Below are 27681 nucleotides of genomic sequence, written 5' to 3' on the forward strand. Positions count from 1 at the left end.
TAATAATTCTTTAGGAATTAGTAATCTCTTAGTCTCAGAAAACTCTGAGAATAAGAGAATAATTAGTAAAAAGAGAATAGTTAATAAATTGTTTATTCCAAAAAACATCGAAGATAAATCAATTTCTAACTATAAACTTATAGTTCAGGTTCCTAGGATAATAAATCATTATCTTAGACCGATCTTCATGGATTTACAGTTGATAGAAATTTCTGACAACTTATCCACTATCCATTCCAATAGAAGAACTTTTGGTTGGAACACTGATGGACTTATAGAATATCAAATTATTAACTATTGTCATTAACCGACAATGATATATTTGAAAGCCTATAAGATTCATGACTATTTACAAATTCCAATAGCCAAGACAATGATAAATTACTTGTTAAGGCAATTGAAAGGTTGGTGGAAAACTCCTTCCACTAACTCAGAAATTGTGAATATTGTTTAGAAGAACTCTAAAGGTAATAATCCCGTAGATTATTCTTTGAACACTATAGATAAATTATATATAGATATTAATAATCAGTTTAGTCTTAGGAGTATGAGTTTAGCTGAGTTTAGATGGTATAGACATACTTACTCTGCTATATTAGGTTTAAAAGGATTTTTTTTAGAACTATCTCCTTTAGGTTTAAAATAATTTTTTTTAAAGTCATTATCTTTAGGTATAAAAGTTAATTTAGGAATAGCTCCTTTATTCTTCGAAAAGAATAAAATTAGATTAGAGTATATAGATAATATTAGCAAGTCAGATAGAGTAATTCTTTTTGGTGGATTTGAATTGAACAACAGCTCGAGGATTAGAGATCAATTTACAAAGACACATAGAAGAGAAAAGATAAATGATCTCTATATTTTAGAAGATTTCTGTTATCAATTTGGATTCCAACTAGATAAATTGTATATAAAAATATATAAAATCCAAAAAGAAGTTTGATAAGAGAGCTCGAAAGATCTCTAAAAAGAAGAAGGCAAAAAATCTTTCGAGGCTATATTGAACCTAATAAATGAGCACCATTAGACTGCTAACAAATAATACTACAGAATATATAGGAAAATATCTAACCCTTAATGATATCGATAGATTTAAAAGATATTCATGAGTTCTTCACTGATAGCTGATTTGATCTATAATCTGAAAGTCTAGAAAATTGTCAGAATCAGATTGAGAGATTTCTACCTGAAGCCCTAGGCTTTCTTAAACACAATTATGAAGCAAGATAAAGTTTTCCAATACTAAGCAGAAAACCCTAACTTAAGAAGACTTTTTATGAAGACAAACTCTGTTGATAAAATAGATGATCTTGCTCAAACAAAAGCTTTTACCTTTCTAAAGAAATGGTAAGAAAATCTTAAGAAAGATCTTATAAGACCAATAGAAAATCATGTAAAACATAATTGGTTTTATAAAATCTTATTACCTTAAACAAAACCCTTGGTATATTCTGAAGCTGATACTATAATAGTAGGGAATTAAGTTCAAACTATTTGTAACGATGTCTGCTCAGAATCAGAAGAATCTATCAGAATTTTTTGAACTGTTATCATAAAACTTGCCATCAAGTCATTTTATAAATTCTTCTGAATTATAGGAACAGGGACGTTGTCAACACCGAAAGATAAGAAATTTCTCTTAAAAGAGCTCTAGGGTTAATCCTTAATTTTTTTGAGATACTCACATCTTTATTTTTCAGAGATTCAAAAAGGAAGAAAAAGGGAAAAGCCTCTTTATATTACAAATTGAGTAAAGATCTAAAAGCTATGGAATCTTTCCATTCGGATCTTCTCCAAAAAATATGTTCTATAATTTATAAGGCATGGGATGCTTATCTATTCTGATCTGAAAAGGAGTTTCTCCATCATATGACTAGTCTGATCAACCATTTAGCAGCAAAAAATATTCTTTGAAAACTATCAAAGAACATATTTACAAAGTTAGAAGACAGATAACACAACCTACCTCTGAACTCATCTCTCTCTATAATCTCTGTGAAATATCAGAGACACCAACAATGATTAAGTTCAAAAGACTTGATTATTGAAAAAAGGCACATGAAGTTTTAAATTCAGAACTCCAAAAAGATATCTATCAAAAAGCAACCCAGCCTGATGAATCAAAGGAGCTCCTTGAAGAAGTACAGTTGTTTTTAGACAATTGGACCTATCTCAAGCTCTTTCCATCCCTAATCAATATACTTACCAGATCAGAAGAAGTTAGAGCTTTATATAAAGGGCTTGTGAAGTTAATTTCAATAGATTGTGCCATGCCATATGATATATTTCCTTCCATTGTTGCCACTATACTAAGTAGAAAAAAATCGAGAGTATCTTGAAGTAAAAATATACAGTGGTATAGAAGATAAGAAGATAGGAGGTGTTGAGTATCCTTTCTAGATTTATAATATCAGTACTTTTGAGGATGTAGATAATCAAGTAGGATTTCGGCCAAGAATGACAAAAGAAAAAGAAACATTTGCCAAAGATTTTGATCTCAAACTTTACGAGGTAATATCATATTTAGAAGTTTATTGGATAGTCAGAAAATTGCAACAACAAAAATGCCAGATTGATGGGCGAATTTGGATGACTACCAATCTTCCAACAAGAATACCAATTCAAGAGGACCCCTAAGATTTGTGCAAGGAAAATTCATATCCAGAATGGCATCCTCTTTTGAACTTAGAAAATTATCCTGAAAAAATTCGAAGTCAAAAACTATTTAAAGAAGTTATATCATGCCTAAGAATTGAAGAAGAATTTGGATACAACTGCAGGCAAATAGACGTCCATCTATATTATGGTTCAGAAAGTTGAGTAAGACAATTTTCTCTAGTATTCAATTAATTCACTCTAGAAGGTTGAGCTTTGTAAAAGAAAGAAAAAAGAAGAAAATATTTTTCTACTAACTCTTTTACCAAATTTTGGTAGAAAAGTTTTCTTGTGGGTACAAATTTTGTGGCTCTTCCATTGGCCACTTCAGAAGATCATACTGTCTACAACAATCATGACTACTGATTTCAAAGTTGGTTTAATTCTCAGAGACGGTTCATTTTTAAAAGTCGGTCTATGCTAAAATCCAAAGACGACAAGCAAGCTACAGAAAGATTCCTATCATTACTACTATTCATCTACAGGAAGATTTCTGATACTGTACAAAGACGACAAGATGTTACAGGAAATCGGACTTAAAGCCAATTAAGTTCCGATTTCGGTTTTGACTTCTACAAGTTTTCGAATTTCAAACCAAATGAAGTCCATCAGACTCCAAACTAATTAAAGTCCGCATAGTTCCTTCCCTCGCCTATAAATAAAGGAAAAGTCTTTCGTCCAGGGCATCGATCGAGCACAGGAAATAGGTCGAGAGAGGGGTTTCGGTTCTGAGTAGCAGAGTCCCTTTTTTTTCTTCTCCCATCCTTTCTTCTCTTCTCCTCGTCTTCTTCCCTCTAATTTTCTTCCTTTCTACTCATCTTCTCCACAGATCTCCTTTCCTCGTAATCCTCCATCTGCTTCCTTCATAGCAGACATCTTCATCGAAAGTTTTGGCTTCTCCGTATAAACAAAGCCTCTTCACCTGCTCCATTAAAATATTTCTCCACATCACATCTCCAGAGAAGTTCTTTCATCATTTTTTTTGTTTATTCCATCACATGTCATCGTCTTCACCATTCTTCCATTAAAATATTTCACTCCTTCCTTTCACAGTTTCTTCCACAGAACTCTCTGGTATTTAGCTCAGTAATCCATGTGAGTTTGTAAATAAGTGTGTTTACCTGTGTATTTACTCATATATTAGCATATATTAGCTTTTATGGTGTGTATTTAAGTTTGCTTAAGCTTGATTAGTGTACATAAAGCTTGTACGATTTGTATTTCAGTTTCTACAAACCCCATATAAGTATGTTTTTGTAAATAAAGTTAATTTTTCTTTCATATTACTGCTTTTAATTATGTTTTAAGCTTTCTTTATATTTTAAGCTTTCTTATATTACTGTTTATAGTACTGTAGCTAATTACTGTCGCATATTTACTGTGCAGTACTGTAACAGAAATACTGTGCAGTATTGTTGCGCACTGTAGCATGTTACTGTAGCACGATGGTAAACCATCCGAATGTTACCAAGGCTGTAAAGTAAATAATGGATCACTCTTAAGGATAAACAACCCTAAGGTTGGTAGAGATTGTGAAGTAAATAATGGATTAATCAGGATAAACAACTGAAATACCATCTGTAACATGCTATAAGGTTATACTAAAAATATAGTACAATCTATCATGCAATTGTACTGTAAATCAACAGCATAATTATATGCTATCGGATTAGTCAATGTACTCTATTTAAATTTTACTTTTAAGCTTTTGCTTATTTCTTTTACTCTTTATATTAAGCAGTTTTATTTTATTTCAAGTTTTGTTCTAATTTCAAGTTTTACTTACTGCACTTATGTTTATTTATGCTTATTTAAGCTTTGTTTCTTTCTGTTAGTCTTGTTCTTACTTATCTTATTTAAGTTTTACTTGTTTCACTTATAATTTTAAGTTCGTTAATCGGCCATAGTTTATAGCTTAAAGTTTATAAGTTTACAGTAGTTTATTCAGTAGTTTAGTAGTTTATTTACTGCATTCATGTTTTTTGCTCTTATATTAGCTTGTTTACTTATAGTTTGGATAGTTTTAGTCATTCGAAGTTTAGTTTATCTTAATCGGCTAAAGTTTATAGTTCATAACTTATGTTTTCTAATTTATATCTAGTTTATGTTTCAGTTTAGCTTGCGCTTTAGTTCATCTTAGTTTAGGTTTGCATCTTGTGTACTTAGTTTGTCCTTAGAATTTCATTAGTCTGATCATCTCGTGTCTGAATACTTGTAGGTCTATCTTTTAGCTTAATTCTGTATGCCTATCTGTTCATCATTTAAGTTTGTTGTCTGTATCTATATGCTTGACCTCCTTAACTCAATCATAATCCATTTTGCTTTTACACTCTTGAGTTCCGGACTGTAAGTTATACGGTATATGCGGGCAGTATCGTAGATCTCATAATTCGTCTATCCATTTACTACTTCCATGTATACGCACGTGGCTTGTTCATCTACCCATTTACTGCTTCTACGTGTACGCACGTGGTTTTTACTGCTGTCACACTGTTGTGACAAACTATTGCTGAGTCACTGCTGTGTGATATTTTCGCTTCATGGTTATCAGGGTTCTTGATCTGCATCAGGAGAGTCTGTTCGGGCTTGCGAATTATCATAAACCTGTGGCTCCGTCCCACACACACACCACTGCTTCCATGTATATGCACATGGCTCGGGTCAATTCTGGTACCAGAATACAACCTCATTATTCTAAATCTACATACCACTGCTTTCATGCGTACGCACGTGGCTCTGATACCAAAATTGACTCGGGCCACGCACGTACATGTGGAAGCAGTGCTATGTGTGGGACGGAGCCACAGGTTTATGATAGTTCGCAAGTCCTAATGGACTCTTCTGACTTAGATCAGGAACCACGATAACCACGAGGCGGAAGTATTACACAGCAGTGACTTAGCAGTAGTTTGTCACAACAGTGTGATACAGCAGTAAAAGCCACCCGCACACATGTGGAAGCAGTAAATGGGTAAACGAACAAGTCATGTGCGTATACGTGGAAGCAGTAAATGGATAGACGAACAAGCCATGTGCGTACACATGGAAGCAGTAAATGGATAGACGAACTATGAGGTATACGATAGTGCCCGTATGCACCATATGACTTACAGCTCGAAATCCAGGAGTGTAAAAACAAAATGGATTATGATTGAGGAGTTAAGGAGGTCAAGCATAAGATACAGACAACAAACTTAAATGATGAACAGATAGGCATACAGAATGGAGGTAAAGGACAGACCTACAAGCACTCAGACACGAGATGATCAGACTAATGGAATTCTAAGGACAACCTAAGTACACAAGATGCAAACCTAAACTAAGGCGATCTAAAGTGCAAGCTAAGCTGAAACATAAACTAGATATAAATTAGAAAACATAAGTTATGAACTATAAACTTCACTCGATTAAGATAAACTAAACTTCGAATGACTAAAACTATCTATACTATAAGTAAAGAAGCTAATATAAGAGCAAAAAATATAAATGCAGCAAATAAACTACTAAGCTATTGAATAAACTATTGTAAACTTTAAGTTATAAACTATGGCCGATTAGCGAACTTAAAATTATAAGTGAGACAAGTAAAACTTAAATAAGTTAAGTACGAACAAGACTAATAGAAAGAAACAAAGCTTAAACAAGGATAAATAAATATAAGTGCAGTAAGTAAAACTTGAAATAAGAACAAAGCTTGAAATAAAATAAAACTGCTTAATATAAAGAGTTAAAAAAATAAGCAAAAGCTTAAAAGCAAAATTTAAATAGAGTACATTTACTAATCCGATAGCATATAATTATGCTGTTGGTTTACAGTGCAATTGCACGATAGATTGTACTATATTTTTAGGACAATTTTATAGCATATTATAGATGGTATTTGGGTTGTTTACCCTAATTGATCTGTTGTTTACTTCACAATCTCTACCAACCTTAGGGTTGTTTACTCTTAAGACTGATCCGTTGTTTACTTCATAGCCTTGGTAGCATTTGGATGGTTTATCATTGTGTTACAGTAACATGCTACAGTGCGCAACAGTACTGCACAGTATTTCTGTTACAGTATTGCACAGTGCATATGCTACAGTAATTAGCTACGGTACTATGAACAGTAATATAAACAGTAATATAAGAAAGCTTAAAATGTAAAGAAAATTTAAAACATAATTAAAAGTAATAATATGAAAAAAAAGGGCTTTATTTAAAAAAGCACACTTACATGAGGTTTGTAGAAACTGAAATACAAATCGTACAAGCTTTATATATACTAATCAAGCTTAAGCAAACTTAAATACACACCATAAAAGCTAATATATGCTAATACATGAATAAACACACAAGTAAACACACTTATAAACTCACATGGATTACGGAGCTAAATGGCAGAGAAATAAGGTTTTCTGTGGAGGAATCTGTGGAAGGAGGAAGAGGGTGGAATATTTTAATGGAAGAAATGGAGAGTGGAAGGGATGATGGATAAACAAAGAAAAAAATGATGGAGACTCTGGAGATGGGATGTGGAGAGGTTATTTTAATGGAGTGATGTGAAAAGACGGAGAAGAGGCTTTGTTTATACGGAGAAGCCAAAGCCTTCAGTGAAGATGTGTGCTATGAAGGCAGCAGATGGAGGAGGATTACGAGGAAAGAAGGAGATCTGTGGAGAAGATGAGCGAAAAGGAAGGAGATTAGAGGGAAGAAGACGAGGAGAGGATGGGAGAAGAAAGAAGAGGGACTCTGTCACTCAGAATCGAAATTCCTCTCTCGGCCTATCTTTTGTGCTCGGTCGATGTCCTGGATGAAGGCCTTCTTTTTTATTTATAGGCGAAGGAAGGAACTATACAGACTTCAATCAGTTTGGAGTTCAGCGGACTTCATTTGGTTTGAAATTCGAAAGCTTGTAGAAGTCGGAATCGAAGTCGGAACTTAATTGGCTTTAAGTTCGTTTTTCTGTATCGTCTTCTTGTCTTTGTATAGTGTCAGAAATCTTTCTGTACATGAATAGTAGTGATGTTAGGAATCTTCCTGTAGCTTGTCGTCTTTGGATCTTGACGTAGACCGACTTTTTAAGATGAACCGTCTCTGAGAATTAAACCGGCTTCGAGATCAGTAGTTGTGATTGTTGGTGTAGACAGTATGGTCTTTTGAAGTGGCTAATGGAAGAGCCACAAAATTATACCTACAAAAAAAATTTTCTACCAAGATTTTGGTAGAAGGATTAGTAGAAAAATATTTTTCTTTTTTTTCTTTTTCTTTTTTTTTTTCTTCTCTCTTTTTTTTTTCAAAGCTCAACCTTTTGGAGTAAATTGGTTGAGAACAGGAGATGCCAGATCTTTAAAGACAGGAGATGTCAGATCTTCAAAAATAAGAGATGTCAGATCTTCAAAGGTTGCATGATCGTCAAGTTGATAGTCTTGTCCTAGATTTTGCAAAATATCTTTTTGATGTCAAAATTTGTCTTGAACTTCTTTGGGATAGTTTTCGATATTCAGCAAAGATTTTCATGTCCTACCTCAAGCTTCTTCTGTTGCTTCTTCTGTTTTTATACAGATTGATGTAGTTACCTAAATCCTTCCATCTGACCAGCATTGTTGAGTCTTTTTCTTTTGAGCTTCCCAATAGACTTGTAAATAACATTTTGCTTGATATTCTTTGAGGTCAAAATTTTTTGGGAGTTCTTCCTTTTCTCTGTCAGTTATCACACTATAGTCTTCTTCCTCCTTATAGCTACTGACCTTATAGATTTGAAAAGGATGTATTACTGTTCCAATTTCTCTATTTTCAATGTCACTAAAGATTTCAATTTTCAATAAATCATGAAACTTTCTTCCTACTTCATAAAGAACTTCACTGACTACTGCTGGAAACATATGTAGGCTTGAAAAGGGATCCACAGATACTATTTGGATCAATCCCTTATATAAAGCTCGAACTTCTTCCTTTTTGGCAAAGGTATTAAATAGTGGTAGATACAGCTTAGGGTAATTCCATCAATTTATAAGAAACATATATAGTCCTTCAAGCAAATCTGTTAGTTCATTGGGCTGAGTTGCCCTATGAAGAATATCATCAAGCAATTCAGGATTTAGAGCTTCTTGAGCCTTTTTCCAACAGTCTAGCCTTTTTAGCTTAACCATTGTTAGCGTCTCTACTAGATCATAGAAGTAGATCATAGATCTGATAGAGAGTGACCAATTCAGGAGTTGTTTGTCTTGATTGTTCTCCTACTAGTTTTATCTACTCTCTTATCATCATCAGAGATAATTTTTTTTTGTCATATGATCAGCAAAGGCTGTCAAGGCTTTTCAAATGTCCTTTTGGTTTAAGAGATGAGTTTTTCATATCTGGTTAATTAGATTATATGATTCTAATGGTAGCCCCGGATTATAAAATAAGTAATTTTCTTTCTTGATAGCAGTCTTAACTTGATTATTTCTTTCGGAATTCCTCTTCCTGCAAAAATTTATGAGATAAAAAGTCAGGAAGAGAGTTTGTTTCTCCTTTAATGTATTCAATGTTAAAATCAAATGCAGAAAGAATTGCTTGCCATCTAGCAAATATTTGTTTAGATACTAAATTTTCAATATCTTTTTGTAGAATATCTCTAGCTGCTTTACAATCAATTCGTAAAAGAAATTGTTGATTTAATAAATCTCTTTGGAATTTTGATATTACCTTAACAATTGCAATTTTTTTTTTTTTTATGGTGTAGTTTCTCTGGGTATCATTCTATGTACCAGAAGTAAATCTTATCAAATTTTCTTTATCATCTATTCTTTGTTTCAATATGCCTTTATATTTTATATTAGATGCATCGATTTCTACAATTTTGGAGGCATCTTGATGGACAATTTTTAAACAGGAAAGATGTTTTATCTTTTTTTTTTATTTTTCTTATCGTCATTGTATGGTGCTTATTTCATGCTGATGGATTTTTTCTGAGTCGATCGGTTAGAATTTTTCTGTCTTTAGCAAGGAATTCATAAAAATCGACGACATAATTTAAACATCCTAAAAATCTTTGTAATTGTCTTTTATCTTTAATTTCATCTAAAAATTTATCTGCAAATTGAATGACTCTATTTATAGGAGAGATTTGATCAAATTTTATTTTGAAGCCTAAGAATTGAATCTCAGTTTGAAAGAATTTTATATTTCTTGCTGAAATTACTAATCCATTTTGAATTATTGCTTTATAGAAGATGTTCAAATGTTTCCGGTGTTGATTTATATTTTCTGAGAAGATAAGTACATCGTCTATATATGTAATTATAAAATTAGTGTAAGGAAGGAAGATTTTGTTCATGATTTTCTGCAATTCAGAGGGAGCATTTTTCAGTCCAAACGACATTACATTCCATACATAGTGGCTAAAGGGTGTGGTAAAAGTAGTTTTATATCTATCTTCTTCTTTAATTTGTATCCGCCAAAATTTCGATTTCATATCAAATTTAGAATATATCCTAGATCCTTGAATCCTTTTAATTAAGTCTTGCTTATTAGGTATAGGAGATCTTATCCACTGTAAAATTTTATTTAAAGGTTTATAGTTAATTACTAATCTAGGTACCTCTCTTTCTTTTTCTGCTGCATTTTCAATATAAAAGGCTGCACAACTCCATGGTGAAGAATTTTTCCTAATCAATTTTTTCTAATAGGGTTTTAATTTTTTCCTTACAAATTTCTAGAAGGCTTTTATTCATCTGAATGGGTCTAGCTTTTGTAGGGATCTTGTCTTCATGAAAAGCAGGAATATAAGGTAGGCTAACCTGATGCTTCTTCCTATACCAGAAGGTTGAAGGTAGTTCTGAACAAATATTTTTTTTAAATTAATTTTTTAATGCTTAAGATTTTTCTTGAAATTTTACTGGATAGGATTCTTTGAATCCTCATATTTTTTATTTCATATGGTATTTCACCTAGAAATTTTTCTTTACCTTTAATGGCTTTCTCTAATTGGTTAAAAAAAGCCTCTTCTGGTTTTGAGCAAAATCTGAATCTAACTCTTTTACTCTTTATAGAAGAGATAATTCCTTTTTCAGTAATAGTAAAGGGTTGTATTAGGGTTAAAAAAGGATTTTCTAGAATTATACTTTGTGTAAGATTTTTTACAAGTAAAAATGAGGTTTGAATGCATGTTTTCTCAATACAAACATGAACTTCAGGGATCTTATATTCTACCTTAAGTTCTCCTCCATTCGCTGTTTGGACTTTGTGAGTTGATTTTTCAAAATATCTGGAGGGAACAAGTCCTTCTCTGATATAGTTTACATCAGCTCCTGAATCAATTAAAGCTATTTGTTTAAACTGAAATCCTTCTTTTAGTTTAAATAAAATCTCACAAAATCATTTTTGTTTGACATATCTTTCAATTGATTCTACAAAATCTTTTGAAATGATATCTAAGATATGCTGAGACTCTCTTAACCTTTTGCCAGGAGTTTCTTCAAAAAATTTTAACTTTTCTTTAAGTATGGCTATTTTTCTTTTCATCAAAGCTTTCTCTCTTAATAGATCTTCTAGGCGGGATTTTCTATTAGCTGATTTGGAGATTTCATCCTTCTCAACTTCTTCATTATCGGCTCATTGCTTCTTTTCTTGGTTTAGGAGAGATTTTAATCTCTTTTCTCTCATAGAAAAATTGATCATGTCAGCTATAAATTGTTCATCTCTAAGCTAAAACTAAGATCATGTTTTCTTTAGGATGATCTTCTAAAATGCTTTTCTTTTAAAATATTGATGGTCATCATGTTCAATTTCTTGTTCCTTATTTAGGGGAATTGCAGAATATAGCCTGATAAGATTTTTTTCATTTTCCTTTTTAGGGATTTTTCTAGCTCTTTTGTCATAATTCCTGCTAGGTTCATATTGATTTCTAAATGTCACTCTAAAGCTTAGTTTAGGATTATTTAATCGAGGAATTTTGATCTGTAAATTATCACCGATAGATTTAGAATAATGAGTTTTAAACTCAAAGACCCTTTCTTTTTGTCCTCTGATCTTACACACACACACACACACACACACACATATATATATATATATGTATGTATGTATGTATGTATGTATGTAAACATATACATATATGTATATACATATATATATTATATATATTTTTTCGATTAAAGCAATTTGATGTTTGACTCAGACCTACATGACACAACTGATTGATAGATATACTACAACATTCCACCTTCGTCATATATTCCATCTCCGATCAAACTTGTCTTTCTCAACTTCAAAACGGCTGTGCTAACGAGCAACAGCGAAAGCCGTTGCTTGTTGCTTCAAAACTACAGGGCTAAGGCTTCAAGGAGTTTGCAACTGAAAAACTACAGGGCACATGCCCTTCTATAGGGTGGGTGCTTCCTTCGTCTATCATATGTATCGCTTGGCTTTGTCCCAAACCAACGAACTAATTAGAATTCTCAATACTTTACGACGTCGATGGGATATACATAATACAGTCTCTCTGATAGGGTTTGGAGTTAAAGCTTCAGTAAAACAACTTGACTACTTGAGTTTCACAATGAGGAACTATATATAACAACAACAACAACAATAATAATAATAATAATCATGATGATGATGATGACACAGCCATCCACAATAAGCAGAAAATAAACCAGAATGCACCCATAAATATAGTACCAAGCTTCACTAAGCAGTGGCAGAAGTGTGACTTAGTTATATAACAATTAATTTGATCATGAGGTTCTATTAAAAATATCGCGCGCATTATCAAGTAATTAACATTTTGCTGAAACTTGAAACAACATGCTTATGCATGTAAAGTAACACAATTTAATGCAACATGACTCAATGGTTCAAAATACTCTTGTTTACAATAAAATGCAGGCAGAAAGCCTCAACTAGAAATGTGCAGAATGCATCTCCAAGGTGATACTGACAGACAAACAGAATAATGAATACAATCTAACTTAATTTGATCAAGAAATATTGCAATGAACATGCACCACATAACATATCGTACCTCTCTTGTGACTATATGCATATGATAGGTGAAGGAAGCGCCCACCTTGCAGGAGGGCTTGTGCCCTGTAGTTTTTCAGTTGCAAACTCCTTGAAGCCTTAGCCCTGTAGTTTTGAAGCAGCAAGCAATGGCTTTTGCTGTTGCTCGTTAGTGCAGCCATTTTGAAGTTGAGGAAGGCAAGTTGGATCGGGGATGGAATATATGACAAAGGTGGAATGTTGTAGTATATCTATCAATCAGTCGTGTCATGTAGGTCCGAGTCAGACATCAAATTGCTTTGATTGAAAATACACACACACACGCACACACACGCATGCACACACGCACATGCACGCACGCGCACACACGCACACGCACACACACACATGCACGCACGCACGCACACATAGATACACACACACACACACACACACACATACATACATACATACATACATACATATATATAGACACATACACATACATACATACATACATACATATATATAGATACACACACACACACATACATGCATACATACATCCATGTACATATATATATATATATATACACACACATCTATATAGATGTATATATGTATGTATGTATGTATATATATGGATGGATGGATGCATGCATGTATATGTATATAAATGGTCTGCTATATTGGTCATAATATGATTTGTCAAGGTTGAGAACCTCTTACACCTAGATCAAACCGGACATTGTACTTCTGTATATACATTAGAGTACACATAATAGGCTAAGAAATGACAAGTACTTTGTTTCCTTCTTCTGTTTGTTTGCAATTGGCATCTCCTTATGGTCTCTCACTTTCGGGTTGAATTAGGTTCGGTGTTACTTTTACCTTGAGGTTCCAGTATTCAACTCGAAGTCAGTGTCTACAAATCAATAAGTATATTTTTTGATAAATGGGAGTGTTGATCAGATTCTAAAGACCATTTATTATCTTAAATTATCTTTTTTTTTATCTGTGTGTATAGTTGCTTGCCTTTGTTCCCAATTGAACTGGGCTCTAAGTAGACAAATTTTAGAAATAGTTTATTGAGAGTGCAAAATACTAGGATTGAATATTGGTTATTTAAAGTCTCCGATGAGGAATATCTTGTATTTGATGGGACTTGTGGAAAATGGGAGAATATTGTCATGTTGCTGGATTTCACTTTTTCTTAATTTATGTATATAACATAAAAAAAAAACTTATAACACATTCATGCATCCATATTTCATTGTCGAAATGAAAGTATTGCAGGGGATTGTAATATGCTTTGCCAATTTTATAATGTTGAACTGAGTTTGTTGTATGACTCTTTCGATTGACTGCAATTTGACATGTTAAAGATGGCATAATTGCTGCACAGGTGGATGAATTGCTATGGTTATTTTTTGGCCATAATCACTGATCTCATCAATTTAGATGAAGCTTTGGGTTTTATTATTATGGCATGTCACTAGTGAAATGCTACAACATTGAAAGTCTATCTTGCCCCTGAGCTGCATGATTTCAGTGAAGGGATGGTTTTTTTAACTGCTGCATTTGTGGTCCTTAATGATTTAAGGCATAATGATTGCTTATCCTAAATAACTGATATGAATTTGTGTAAGATGCGATGCCAAAATTATCACTAAGATGAATAACTGACCTTTTGTCAGTTAGTCACTTTGGCTGTGCTTTACTCCTTGATGCACACTCTTAATCTGGGTACCTGGCTTTTAATCGGTTGCATTCATTACTCTTTCATCTTTGTGCTTATTTAACCTTTTTGTCTTTCACAGAGGGCTGATTCTTCAACTGATTGGTAGGAATTCACCACTCCAGATGGACGAATGTAAGTAATTTTCTTGTACCTTTAATGAGTTATTGTCTAATTTCTTGCCAATGCATATTGTAGTTTGAAATCATCTAGACATCTTTGTTGTTTAACAGTCATAATCTTTTCCATTTGTGGAATATTTTACAGATACTATTATAACAAGGTCACAAACGTATCCAAATGGATCATTCCTGCAGAGCTCAAGGTTTTAAAATGACCAACCTATCAGTTTTGTCATTTTGTATGCTCAACAGCAATGCATATTTTTCATTTCAATTCTGATTCAGTGTAGTTCTTGTTCAGTTAGCTTGTGAACAAGCATTAAGGGCTGCTGCTCAGCAGGCATGTACAGAAACTGGAGCAGCTTCTGTTGCCCCAGCTGCTCCAACTGTTTCGTCTTGGGAGATCCCTCCTACAGCTTCTGTTACTCCTGGAGCAACATCTGCAGTAGTATGAAGCCCAGTTTCAGTGGCAGCCAATGCTATTATACCTCCCGGTGTGATGCCTTCAGTATCATCATCTGTTGCTGTTGTACTGTCTGCTGGAATCCCTTCTAGTTCCTCTTTGGGAATTCTAAACAAAGTTGGCGCATCAAATCTTCAGACACCTGTAACTCCATTACTGGCACCTGTTCCTGCAAATACAGTGGTTCCTACTGTTGCAATAGAAGCTTCATCATCTAACACAAAGTATGGTTTCTTGAGCTGCTATGGATGCCTTTGTTACTTTTTATCTGTTTTTCTTCTTTTTTTAGTTGAAAATAACCAATCATATTTTCAGGAGTAATCATGACAATTCCTCTCATGTAAATATTGCAAGTTTGCCTGATGGAGCTTCTGCTCAGGATTTGGAGGTACGGCCAATTTGTAACCTCCTGATTGAGTTCCTTCTTCAATGTATTCTGCTTTATCACTTGTGATATTAAAGTTTTGTCATGTTGTGAACTGGTTTCTGTTACATGTTTAGTTTGACTTTATTGTGGAAACCGGAAAGAATGAACTTCTAGTTACATGTTCAGTTTTGTCATGTATTGGTTAGTTCAGCATTTTATTTATTTATTTATTAAATGATTCTTGTAATTAATTTCATCTTAACTCAGTATCATATTTGTTGGTGCATTTCGACCTCTTGACTTTTATTTCTTTAGTTGATAATGACGAACATATAGCAAAAAGAAAGAGATGGTTATTAGCACCCCTTATATTGTTTCTTGATGACATCTGCTATTCTCCTTTTGTTATTTCTCTTGAAGAGATGGTTACAATAAATACTTCAAAGCTTCGATACCTCGATGACTCATTGGCATCTAGAACCATCAAATGAAAAAGCTATGCATGAGTAGCTGGGCTTGCAATTTGTCTCGAAAAGGTTTGCTCGGTTAGTAAATAAACCAACCGGTACCCTAAAATTTGAGCTAGAAATGTAGACAAATTGAGCTTGAGGTTGGTCTATCTCACTAATGTTTGACTTTATTAAGCTGGAAATATATCTGTTAAAGATAATCACTTCTATGTTTATTTAGCATTCTAACTAGTTGATGCAACCACTTAGTAAATACAATTGTTAGCTATATATCTTTATCTCGTAGCTGGAACATTTAATATTTTTGGCTGTTGGATCAGGATCTAGTGCTTGACATTAAATCCTTGAACTAGCCTCATCTCAATCCTAATGGAAGCCCTATTTTGTGGTGGATTAGTCACATTCAGACTTCACATTGCATGATATAGCCTTTTGCTCTCCCCTTTCTCCTTTTCCTCTTCCCAAAGCGTAGTCACCTCCACAGACCGAAGTGAGTTTGCAAGTGAGAAGGATCTAGATGATGTCCATGCACAATTGTCCTAGGTCTTGGAATAACATTAATGTGGAGGCATTGGGAATTATTGATGGTGAATGGGGCAGGTGGGTCTGTTGGTGGTTGGCAAGGGCTTCAAAATTGGTGGGATTCCAAGGGGTAGATGGGAAAAGAATGAAGCCTTGATGTCTGTTGTTGTACTGGTTCTTTTAGGTTATCTCCTCTGTCGCCTTTCCTTCACCCCCTTCTCTTTTCCCTCTTGCTTGTATGTTAGACGCTTGAGCTTTTGAACAGCTGGTTTATGCTGGAAACTCACCTAGATCTAAGCTTGAGCTACCTAGCCCTTGCTTGTTTCAAAATATGAGCCAAACTAGAGCTAGTCAGTGGACTGAGTCAAGTTTGAGCTATCCCCAGTTGGCTCAATTATGCTTCTAATGACACTGGATGGATTGGGTGTTATGTATGGTATTTTCAATGTAATGGGATATCCACGACACAAATGTCTGGACAAGTTGACTATTTTATCGGTCGGATCTGCCATTCTTTCCCTTGGGAAACTTGTATCTTAACACTTCTGCCTTGTTGGTGGGGGTTTCTTTCATTAATCACAATTTCTACCTTGTTTATTTTGTTGAACATAATTTACATCTCTATGATTACTTATGTTACTTTGTGGTGTATGATAATATAACCTTGTTGGATTAGAAAGGAGGGATGCTTGATATACTAGAAGAGATGTGGATAACAAGAAAAAACGTGGAGTGAGTGCAAGGTGGGAGCTACACAAATACAAAAAGGAGATCAATAATCTTGAATGATAGGTTTCCAAGTTGATGGGATGTGTGACACCCCCTTGTGTGCTAAATGTTGCTGAAGCTCTAACTACGTAGTTTGTGGAGTACCTTTAGGAACAACTAAATAACCGTATTACTTGGGTTGGTTGGCTGAATGGGCACTTAGTTTGGAATGTCCATACCTAGGTATGGGTGCTCCAGCATGCCTGATCCAGTATCAACTAATGACCCTCATTGCTTGGGCCTGGTCTTAACGAGCATTAACTTTGGGTTCTCTCTATGCATCCAGGAATTAGACCTAGAAATCGGTCACCTGATCCACCTGGAACAGTCATTTGGCTGTTGGTCGTGGATTTCCAGCTCTTAGATATGCCAGGGTCTAGTTTTTATACTCAAATGATTTTCAGCTCAGCTTGTTCGCACCAAAAACACAACACAGTGGCTCTGATTTGTACAGAGGCTGGCTTGTTCTTTAGAGGAGCTCTGTACAAATCATGCTCTTAGTAGTTGGTGGCGACAGATGCTTTTGAACTTTGTGCTGTCACTGTTCAATGCAATCTGCATAATAGCTATATTTAGTTTGATGTCTATTTTTAGGCATTTGTATTGGTAAATTTCTTGTAGGAAGCGAAAAAGGGTATGCAAGTTACTGGAAGAAGCAATGCCACTCCATTGGAGGAGAAAACAGTTGATGAAGAACCTTTGTTTATGCTAATAAGCAGGTATGGTAATTGGTTGTGTATCAGTTCATTTCTCTTGTTTGTTCATGACAAGTTTGTGTTTCCTATTTGTTTCTTTTAGGAGGCAAAAAATGCATTCAAAGCCCTACTGGAATCTGCAAATGTTGAAGCTGATTGGACTTGGGAGCAGGTTTTTTTTCCCCTGAATCAATAACGTGGCATTCTTTTTGACTGTTATGTAATTATATGATATTGGCGGGGATATTCTCAGGCAATGAGAGTTATTATTAGTAACAAGAGATACAGCGCATTAAAGACACTTGGTGAGAGGAAACAAGCATTTAATGAGGTGAGTTTGCAGATGGATTATTCCTGTACCTGAAATGTAATTTGACTTAACAAGTGGCTGTAGTACATCATAGGGCTGGTCTTTCTCTAATGCTTAGAGAAATCACCTTGTGTATTAGTGATTGATTTTTTTGCTCTTGCTAGTTGATTTCTCTTCACTTTATCCCAGTACTTGGGGCGAAGGAAAAAACAGGAAGCTGAGGAAGGCACATTAAACAGAAGAAAGCACGAGAAGACTTCACCCAAATGTTGGAAGTATGTTGCATTGTTTTCTTTATGAAGGGACACATAATAGTTTCTTCTATATGATTGATAATTTTTAATCATATCTTATGCAGGAATGTAAAGAACTTACTTCGTCAACCTGGTGGAGGTCTGTTTTCTATTTCTGTGCATGTTGTTATGTATGCAAGAAAAGAAACTAGTTAAAAGTCTAATACATGTTTATAATAAAAATCTGCTTGAATTGGAAACTTAGAAACTAATTATCTGAATTAAGACTTTCTGTTGCCTTTATTAAGCCTTACATCATGCGTACTTAGTAGTTGATTGTATCCATTCAGTAGAGCTGTAGCCATGGTTGAGAGTGATGAACGGTTTAATGCTGTTGAGCGGGCAAGAGATCATGAGGATCTTTTTGAAAGCTATTTGGTGGATCTCCAGAAGGTCAGAGCTTGCCAGATTATCTTTTTCATGTGGTCCTGATTTCTTTCTTTTTGAGAATTGTGAATACATTTTGTTTGTTAGACTCAAAATTAAAATATTTTTTTGGATGAGGCAAATAGATATAACTTGTTTCTTGTTTTTGTTTCATTTGCTTGAATTGTAAAAATAGGTACCTGATATTCTTGTTACTATGATTTTCCACCTGCATTTAATCCTTATTTTGACATAGGATCCTTACGTTGCCAGCATAAAGCAAAATATGAGTTTATTTGATAACCTTGACTCTCTACCCTTATCCCAACTATTTGGGGCTGGCTTTATCTATCCTCATTTGCCAAGCATTGAGTTTATTTTATTTAGTTGTAAGATATAAAATTTGTATCTTATTATATGTGTGTATACCAGCAATGAAGCTAATGTAAGAGACTTTTGAAACAATACCTAGTGTTGGAATTGACTATAAGGTTCAAAAGCATAAAATTAACTTAAATTCAAGATGTGTAGGTAGAGATACTTGTAGAGGAAACCTAGATTTTGAAACTGTCTGCGAGCCTAGAATTTTAAAGTTACATCTAAGAGTACCATACTTGAAAAATGAAAAAGCAAGTCTTAAATTCAAAAGCATGGAAAATTACTTAAAATGATTGATTTTTGGGAAAGACTAGGATTTAAACTTTTAGAACACGACAAGTTCCAAAACACAAATCATGATTGAAATTCAGGCTCAAGGTTCGCTATCTCAGTAACAGACTTAGTGTCTTTGTTTTTACCATTGTTATTGAAGTGGATGTTAAATATGCTGACACAAGCCCCCTTGTGAATGCTTCTAATCAAATTTTATTTAGAGGAAAATAGGATTTATGGAACATCAGCTACATTGTGTTGATTGAATGAACAAGCTGATACGCACAAGTGTATCTGGTTGTGCTATATAAAAATAATTTCTAAAATATTAAAAAATTCTTGAATTATTCCTTTTTTAAACTTCACCAAATGATTACCGTTTCTTCTCTGTAAACATATCTTTTTTTCCTTTTGAGCACTAGCTGGGATTTGAACCCTAGGCCATAGAGGTGACATGCCAACTGTGCTAACAATAATTATAACTGTCCTTAAACAATTTATTCTCCATAAAGAAATCAATCAAGAATTATTTTATTTATTCACAGATTTACAATGTTTCATGAATTAATCGCAACTAATTCAAGAAAGATTTAAGAGTTACAAACTAATGATTAGGGGTGGCAATCGGGTTGGGTTAGACCAGATACTGATCAGCTCAGATACAGGTTAGGTTGAAAATGTGTCAACCCGAACTCGACTTGTTTATTAAATGGTTCAAAAATTCAGACCTGAAGCTGACTATTTTATTAAACAGATAGCTCAACCAGACCTACAACAGGTAGAATCAAGTTAAACTGGTTAAACAAGTTAAGCATTGCCACCATACTAATGATGCCATGCGTTGCTGGCTTGCTGCTGGTGGTATTGTTTTTGTATTGTTCATTGTCCTTTCATCTGTGATGCTTGTTTTCACGTATGTAGATGCATATACTGGCAAAGTTTTTAAGAGGACAGGGAAAAAGCTCATTCAAAGTTGAAAAACTGAGGTTGCAGAAATGGAAATCTGAAATATTAAATATGATCGATGAGTTCTAACGTCCTTACAAGCTTAAAAACATGTTGTGGGGACCCTTTTCTGCTCATCAAGTTGTCTTATGACAAAAACATCGTATCATGCCATTAAAATTATTAATTTTGAGACAACTTGATTTGTAGGCAAGGGGTCTCCGGAACATGTATACTTTTTTTTTTTTTTTTTTGTTTATAGACATTTTAGACGTTATAGGCGTAGCCAACAATTTAGATATTCCAATAAGCAATTTTGAATTCAGTAATGTGTTAACTGGTTTTTCTTCCCACCTTGTGTGCCAACAATTTAGGTTTTCCAATAATCAAACTTTTGTGTGTGTTTTTTTTTTTTTTTATTCCCGGGGCGGGGGGGGGGGGGGGGGTGTTGGGGGTTTAAAGTTGTATTGCTTCAAAAAAGCAAGTTTGAAGTGGCTCCCAATAGCCAATATCTTTTTTTTACCCTTGGTGGCTTTCATTTCACAGGGTTATTTTGATTATTTAAACCATGCCGGCATAGCAACTTTTCTTGTAATGGTTACTTTACTTTTCAATACTGATTCTGTGGGTCAAATGGCGAAACTACTTGCATGCATATGAAATCGTGGGGTAAAAGAAGCAACTTTAAGGTAGGAGCAAGTTAGACCTACTCCAATCAGCGCAATGCAACTCTACCCTATACAAACACCAAGTTTTCAACAATCATGTATTTTTTACTTCTTTTTGTTAAATTTAAATAAGCTTTTTCCATCCAAACTTTTGGTAAGTTGTCTGGATTCTGTTCCCAAATTCAGAGTCATTTCCTTTACCCAAGTTGTTACAAAATGCCAAATTGGTGACTATGATCTGGAACTGGTTGTATTAGCTTCTTTGACACTTGTAGCATGGGCTATAAAGATTCTGCTTAGCGCTGAACACTTAAAGTTTAAGCTTCAATTAGCATACCATGTGTTTCATTTAAAAGCTTGATCATTTTGATGTGTTCAATATCACTTAATTTTATTTCCGTCCGTGGAATCATACTTTGTATTTCTTATATCTACTTGCATTTCTTAAGCATCGAATAATAATTGTTGGTATCATCTTATTTGTATAGCGGATTTGTATAGGCTAGTCATGGACAACTTGCTGATTTAACTGCATTCATCCAGGATAAATGGATAGTGCAAACTGCATGTTGTGCCTAAATCAGATACATATTAGATGTTGATACTCATCAGTACAGTCAACATATTTCAGTAAAAAGTCAACATATTTCAATATAATTATTGAGTAATAAATCTCAAAATTATATATATATATACATACATACATATATATGTATATGTATGTATATGTATATATATGTATATGTATGTATATGTATATATATGTATATGTGTGTATATGTATGTATATGTATATATATGTATATCCATATATGTATATATAGATATACAGATATACACATATAGACACACACATATAGATATATACATATAGATATATATGTATATATGTATATATCTATATGTATATATAGATATACAGATATACACATATAGATATATACATATAGATATATACACATATAGATATATACAGATATACAGATATACACATATAGATATACACATATATATATATACATATACATATATACACATATAGATATATACATATACATATATACATATATACATATATATACATATACATACATACATATACATATACATATACATATACATATATATATACATATAGATATACATATAGAAATACACACACACACACATATGTATGTACATACGTATATATATGTATAGATACATACATATATATACATGTATATACGTATATATACGTACGTATGTATATACGTATATATACGTACGTATGTATATATGTATATACGTACGTGTGTATATATATATCAGGGTGAGGTAGATATTAGGGTGAGGTTCAGGTTACAGCTAGTGTAACTCTTATATAGTTCACGTTTCTCGACCTTTTCGAATTGGATGATAGAATTCCACATTGATAGATAGTAGGGTGAGGTTCATGTTACGACTTGTGTAACTCTTATATAGTTACACCATTTTGAGCTTTTTGAATTGCATGATAAAGTTTCACATTGATGATCCAAGCTGTCGGACGTGATCTACTACCTTTAGAATGCCTATAAAAAATTATAGGATTTGGAAACCACTAGCCTATGCATCATGTGGTCAAAAATTGGATGGTTAAAATAATATTAAATAATTTATATTTTTTTGACCACTTGATGTATAGGTTAGGGGTTTTCAAATTATAGATAGATAGATATTAGGGTGAGGTTCAGGTTACAGCTAGTGTAACTTTTATATAGTTACACCCAAGATTTGCCATACCGTGCCGAACCGGCCAGTACACTCCATCTCGTACTGGACCGACGGGGAACCAGCACGATTCGGCCGGTAAAATCGGTACACCGACGGTACCGAAGAAAAAAGAACAGAAAGTGAGAAAGAGAGAGGGGAGGGAGGTGGGAGCCGCCGGAGGCCGGCGGTGGCCGGTTGCGGCTGTCGGAGGGCTTCCAAGCCCTGTATCGCCCGATAGGGCTTTCAAGAGAGCAAAAAAGAGAGAGAGAGCGCTCGGAGGGGAGGGCGGAGAACCTACCGGACGGACGGTGCCTCCGTTGCGAGGCTCCCGGTGGCCGGCGAGCCGACGGCCTGAGGGCAGTCGAGCGGGCGGAGCCGTGGGCGAGCCGACGGCCTGAGGGCAGTCGAGCGGGCAGAGCCCCTCCACAGCTCCGCCCCCTTCTTTTTCGAAACAGACAACGTCTGTTTTGATTTTTTCTTTTTTTTGTTTTAAACTTATGAAGTCGGCAACCCAAGAATTAAAAAAAAAAATAAAAATCGTGAAGCCAGCAAATCGTTTGCCAACTTCACTTAAAACCATATTTTTTAAAAAAAATTGCGAAACAAGGGCGATGCCCCTGTTTCACACCTGCGGCGCCGTGTGCATGGACTACGCCCTCCGACGGTCAGTCAGAGGCCGTCTGGCGGCCCCGCCGGCTCCTTCCCCTCCCTCTTTTTTTTTCTTCCTCTTTCTCTCTCTCTATTTCTTTTCCGATTCCGATTGTCGGTTCGGTACGGTACGGTATGAAACCATACCGAACCATACCGTCCCATACCGTCGGCCGGCCGAAACGGCCGGCGGTACCGGTTCAGCATACCTTGGTTACACCTATTCTAACCTTTTCGAATTGGATGATAGAGTTCCACATTGATGATCCAAGCCATCGAATGTGATCTACTATCTCTAGAATACCTATAAAAAAATATAGGATTTGGAAACCACTAGTCTATGCATCATGTGGTCGAAAATTGAATGATAAAATAATATTAAATAATTTATATTTTTTGACCACTTGATGTATAGGCTAGGGGTCTTTAAATCTCATGATTTTGGATGTGTAAGCAGTTTAGAGATGGTAGATCACGTTCAATGGGTCAGATCATTGATGTGGGCCTCCTATTGTCCAATTCAAAAAAGGTACAACTCTATAAGAGTTATACTAGAAGTAACTTGGACTTGACCTATATGTGTGTCTGTGTATGTATGTGTATATGCATATGTGTGTGTGTGTATCAAGTGGTCAAAAGAACATGTATTGCTTCATATTATTTAAACTATCTAATTTTTGACCACTTGGTGTCAAACATATTTCACGTGCTCCTACACTTTACTTTCTCGTATCATTTTTGCTCTTAAAATACACTGGTATCATTATAAATCCACTTGTTAATAACTTGGTGCATGCAGATGCTTCATGCAGTTTAGATATTGCCTTTTGTTCCAGGAGTTTGGATCCTTAGATTATTAGTATTCTTATGATTTTTCAATAAATAATGGTCATCAGATTTCTTCTAAAATGTTATAGATTGCCTATAATAATAATAAGCCTATTAGTATATAAATAATAATAAGATGTTCCTTTTTTGCCTGTTTTCTGTGAACCAAATACATGTAATTGTGATAATTTGATGATACAGGAATATCATATTAATTTTATTAACTTTTAGGAAGCTACCTAGACACCCAGGCATTCCACCTAGGTATTTCAAGTGCCCACCACCTTGGAGTGCTGCATATTTTGACAACCTTAGGCAATGAGCTGCATCATCCAAAATGCAGTGGTGTTAACCATTTTAATTATTAAAAATAATTTAAAAGTAGGCACAATAGCCATAATTGGCCACTGGAAACTTTTTCTGTTATGTCTAGTGGAGATAAAGAATATTTATTTGCAATCATGCTAGATAGAGATGGGTTGCGTTTAGGCAAGTATGGTCTGGCTCATTATTATATGGCCCCTGCATCTCTGGCTTCATTCTAATGACAGTAGAATGGAATTTATGATAGACTACATATGCATTATACTGTTTTTCATCTAGATTGTTTTCTTTGAAGTATTGAGTTGAATCAGATGGTATAAGTCCAGTCCCATTGTGCAGCTTACAATTTTATCTGCCATGCTGTGTTTTCATTTGAAAGGGGCTTGGAAATATCTATTTTGGTATTCATTGTTCGTGGCTGTAATGGTGTGCTAAGGTGGACATGATAGTTATGAGAGATTCAGGTGTTGTACCCATCCATGTGTTGCATGCCAAGCTGCCAGGAAAAATTCTTTTTCCATTCTAATATTTTTTTTTGTCATGGGGAAATGATTCTTGATGTTGTATGAGTTGTTGCTTGCCCATCCACCCAATTGTTTTTAGATCTCTTTGTTGGATAAATATAATACACAGATTAATTTTGCTCAAAGTAGATGTTTTTGGTTTTCTGGCAGTTTAAGAATCATGTGCCAGGTCACTGAGGCAAGAGATTTCCACATTTAATGTGGTGATGGGATGCGTGCATCTTACTGGTTCAAGACATGCCTTCCAGCATGCTGTTCCATCTATTATCATTTCCTTGCTCTATTCACCCTTGATAATATTTAGAGGGTACCTGACAACCATTTGTCTTGATCCCAAATCCTCGGATGGTTATGAGCTCCTTTGAGGTGATTTTCTCAGGCCACAAGATATCGCCATTTGCTTCAGCAAAGTTTTGAGCTCCATCCCATGGTTGGTGGTAAAACTCTAGTATTTTGTGTGGCAATGCTGGTGCTTTAAGTTCCATTCTGATAGCCTTTGTATGGTCTATATTGCCAAGCTCTTGGAGGCGTGATACATCTGGCTTATCAGGTGGAGCTTTCAGTTGCTCATAGTTTCCATAATGTCACCTATATCTATATGCCCTGGTGGGATCCAGAGTTCTGTATAGCTACTTCAACTGTTTTGCATTGTTTCTTATATATGGTCAATGTGTTCAGTTTTACTAATTCTGATATAGATGAAGAGATGAGTAGGATACTGAACTAATTCTTTATTTATTTATTTATTTGCATTTAGCCAAATATTATGATATCTTACTGATAGTTAATTTAATTTTTTTAATAGCCTTGTAGCTGGGTTTTGCTGCAGTAATTCTTTCGGTTTTTTAATTTATTGCAACTGCCTTTTGGAATTGACTAGTCAGTAGCCAACCAGAGGGACTCCTTGGTTATGAATTGGGTGACAGGTATTGAGCTGCATGCGTTTATGCTTCTACAAATTTTATTAGGCCATCTTGTTTGGATGCAGTGCTGTCTTTGATTTCTTTTGGCCCACCTAATAGAAAGCTTGTTGGTGCATAATTAGTAAAAGAAAGAGGATGGATGGATAAGAAAACTGGGATGTTAGATGCCAGATGGTATGAGTGAAGCTGAAATTTGTTTTGGTGGAAAATTTTGGACTGTTAAGTTGATGGTTGCTTGTGAAGCCTTGGCCAGCTACCATGTTGGTTTGCTAGAAAATCTTCTCTTGGCATAGTAGCTTTCGGGATGGAAGTTGCTGCTAAAAAACAAGCTATCTGGGTTTCATTCAATTTTGAAGGATGGGTCATCTATACGTAATGCTGAGGTATATAGTTATGAACTCGATTATGCCAACGCCATCAATACCAAAAAGGATGGGTCCAAGTGAGACTTACAGCGTTAAGTACCTGTTTAACCTGATGATAAGGGTGATAAAATTAGTTAGAGTACCTGTTTGATTCGATCTGTTGTAGGTCAAGTTAGAGTTGCCCATTTGATAAAATGGTCAGGTTTGTGTTGATAGATTTTTGATCTATCCCATCCTGATCCGATTTGTATCTGGTCTAACTCAACTCGATGGCCGCCACTATTTGAGGAGGTGTGTATTTGGATGCAGAGTTTAAAAACGGAAGCTGCCATTTCAATCCTTTTGGGTCCAGAGAAATGAGATGAAATTGAACTACTACCTTTAATTTTTTTTCCTCTTTACTGGAGTGCTAGAGTGACGTCGATAGAAGAAAAGAGGACACCTAGTCGTTGGTTTTTGATTATTTCTTTGTTAAATTATTCCCGTGTGCTTGGTTCTTTAGGTTCTGCAGCAATGTGTAAAGCAGCCCATTGTCAAAATATAATGTCATCAGATTATCATTATCAGATTATGATGGCATCCTCCTAAATCATTAAGGATATACTTTAACCATTGAAAGTCACTGGAAGCTATGGCCATGGCACGATATTCCAACTTCAGCTGACGATCTTGATACAATACTTGGGCCTTCCAAGGTATTGTTGTGATGCCAAGGTGTAGTAACCGGAAGTTGAATGCCTTGTTATCGGACTTGTCCGATTCAAGTCGAGGTAGGCTGTTGGCTTGTTCGAAGGAGAAACCCTTCTAGTTCCTTTCATGCATACCTGACCATATGGCAAAACTAGCGCAAGATAATAATGAAGGGGTTTCACACGAAGCACTCTAGACCGACAGATGGTAACTTAGAGATTGAGGCTTTAACACATTCTATTTGGGGAAATAGATCAAATAAGCATGGAGATGGCTTAGCATAGGATCTATGACATTTTGTATGTTGACTGTGGCTTGTACTTTGGTGTGATCTGGTTTGTCATCTCATCCGACTATTTTGATGAGGCAATCCAAGCATATCTAAGCCCTCCGCTATCACCATAGGCCTTTTGCGGGCGTGTGAGAGTGCAACATATGATACAAATTCAATATGTTTTTGGATTTTAGTTGGCCCGTTTAAACATTTTGGTATTTTCTTATTATTTAAGGGTTTGATGTATGTATGTGTTTGTGTGTGTATATATATAGTAATCATGTATTTTGTTATTTCAACGCCAAACATTATAGTGATCATTGCTTATTCTCTTTGTATTCTATTTTTTGATATAGAGAGATCTCTTTTCATTTTTGTTGTGAGCGTGGG

At 34.8% G+C, this 27681-nt stretch overlaps 1 pseudogene; it reads left to right on the top strand.

The window, feature by feature from the left end:
- LOC105061123 (pre-mRNA-processing protein 40A-like) overlaps nucleotides 1-25164 on the top strand; it is a 42441-nt pseudogene extending 17277 nt beyond the window's left edge.
- Nucleotides 25165-27681: the final 2517 nt, after the last annotated feature.

This window comes from Elaeis guineensis, chromosome 11 (assembly GCF_000442705.2).
Source record: "Elaeis guineensis isolate ETL-2024a chromosome 11, EG11, whole genome shotgun sequence".
NCBI lineage: Eukaryota > Viridiplantae > Streptophyta > Magnoliopsida > Arecales > Arecaceae > Elaeis > Elaeis guineensis.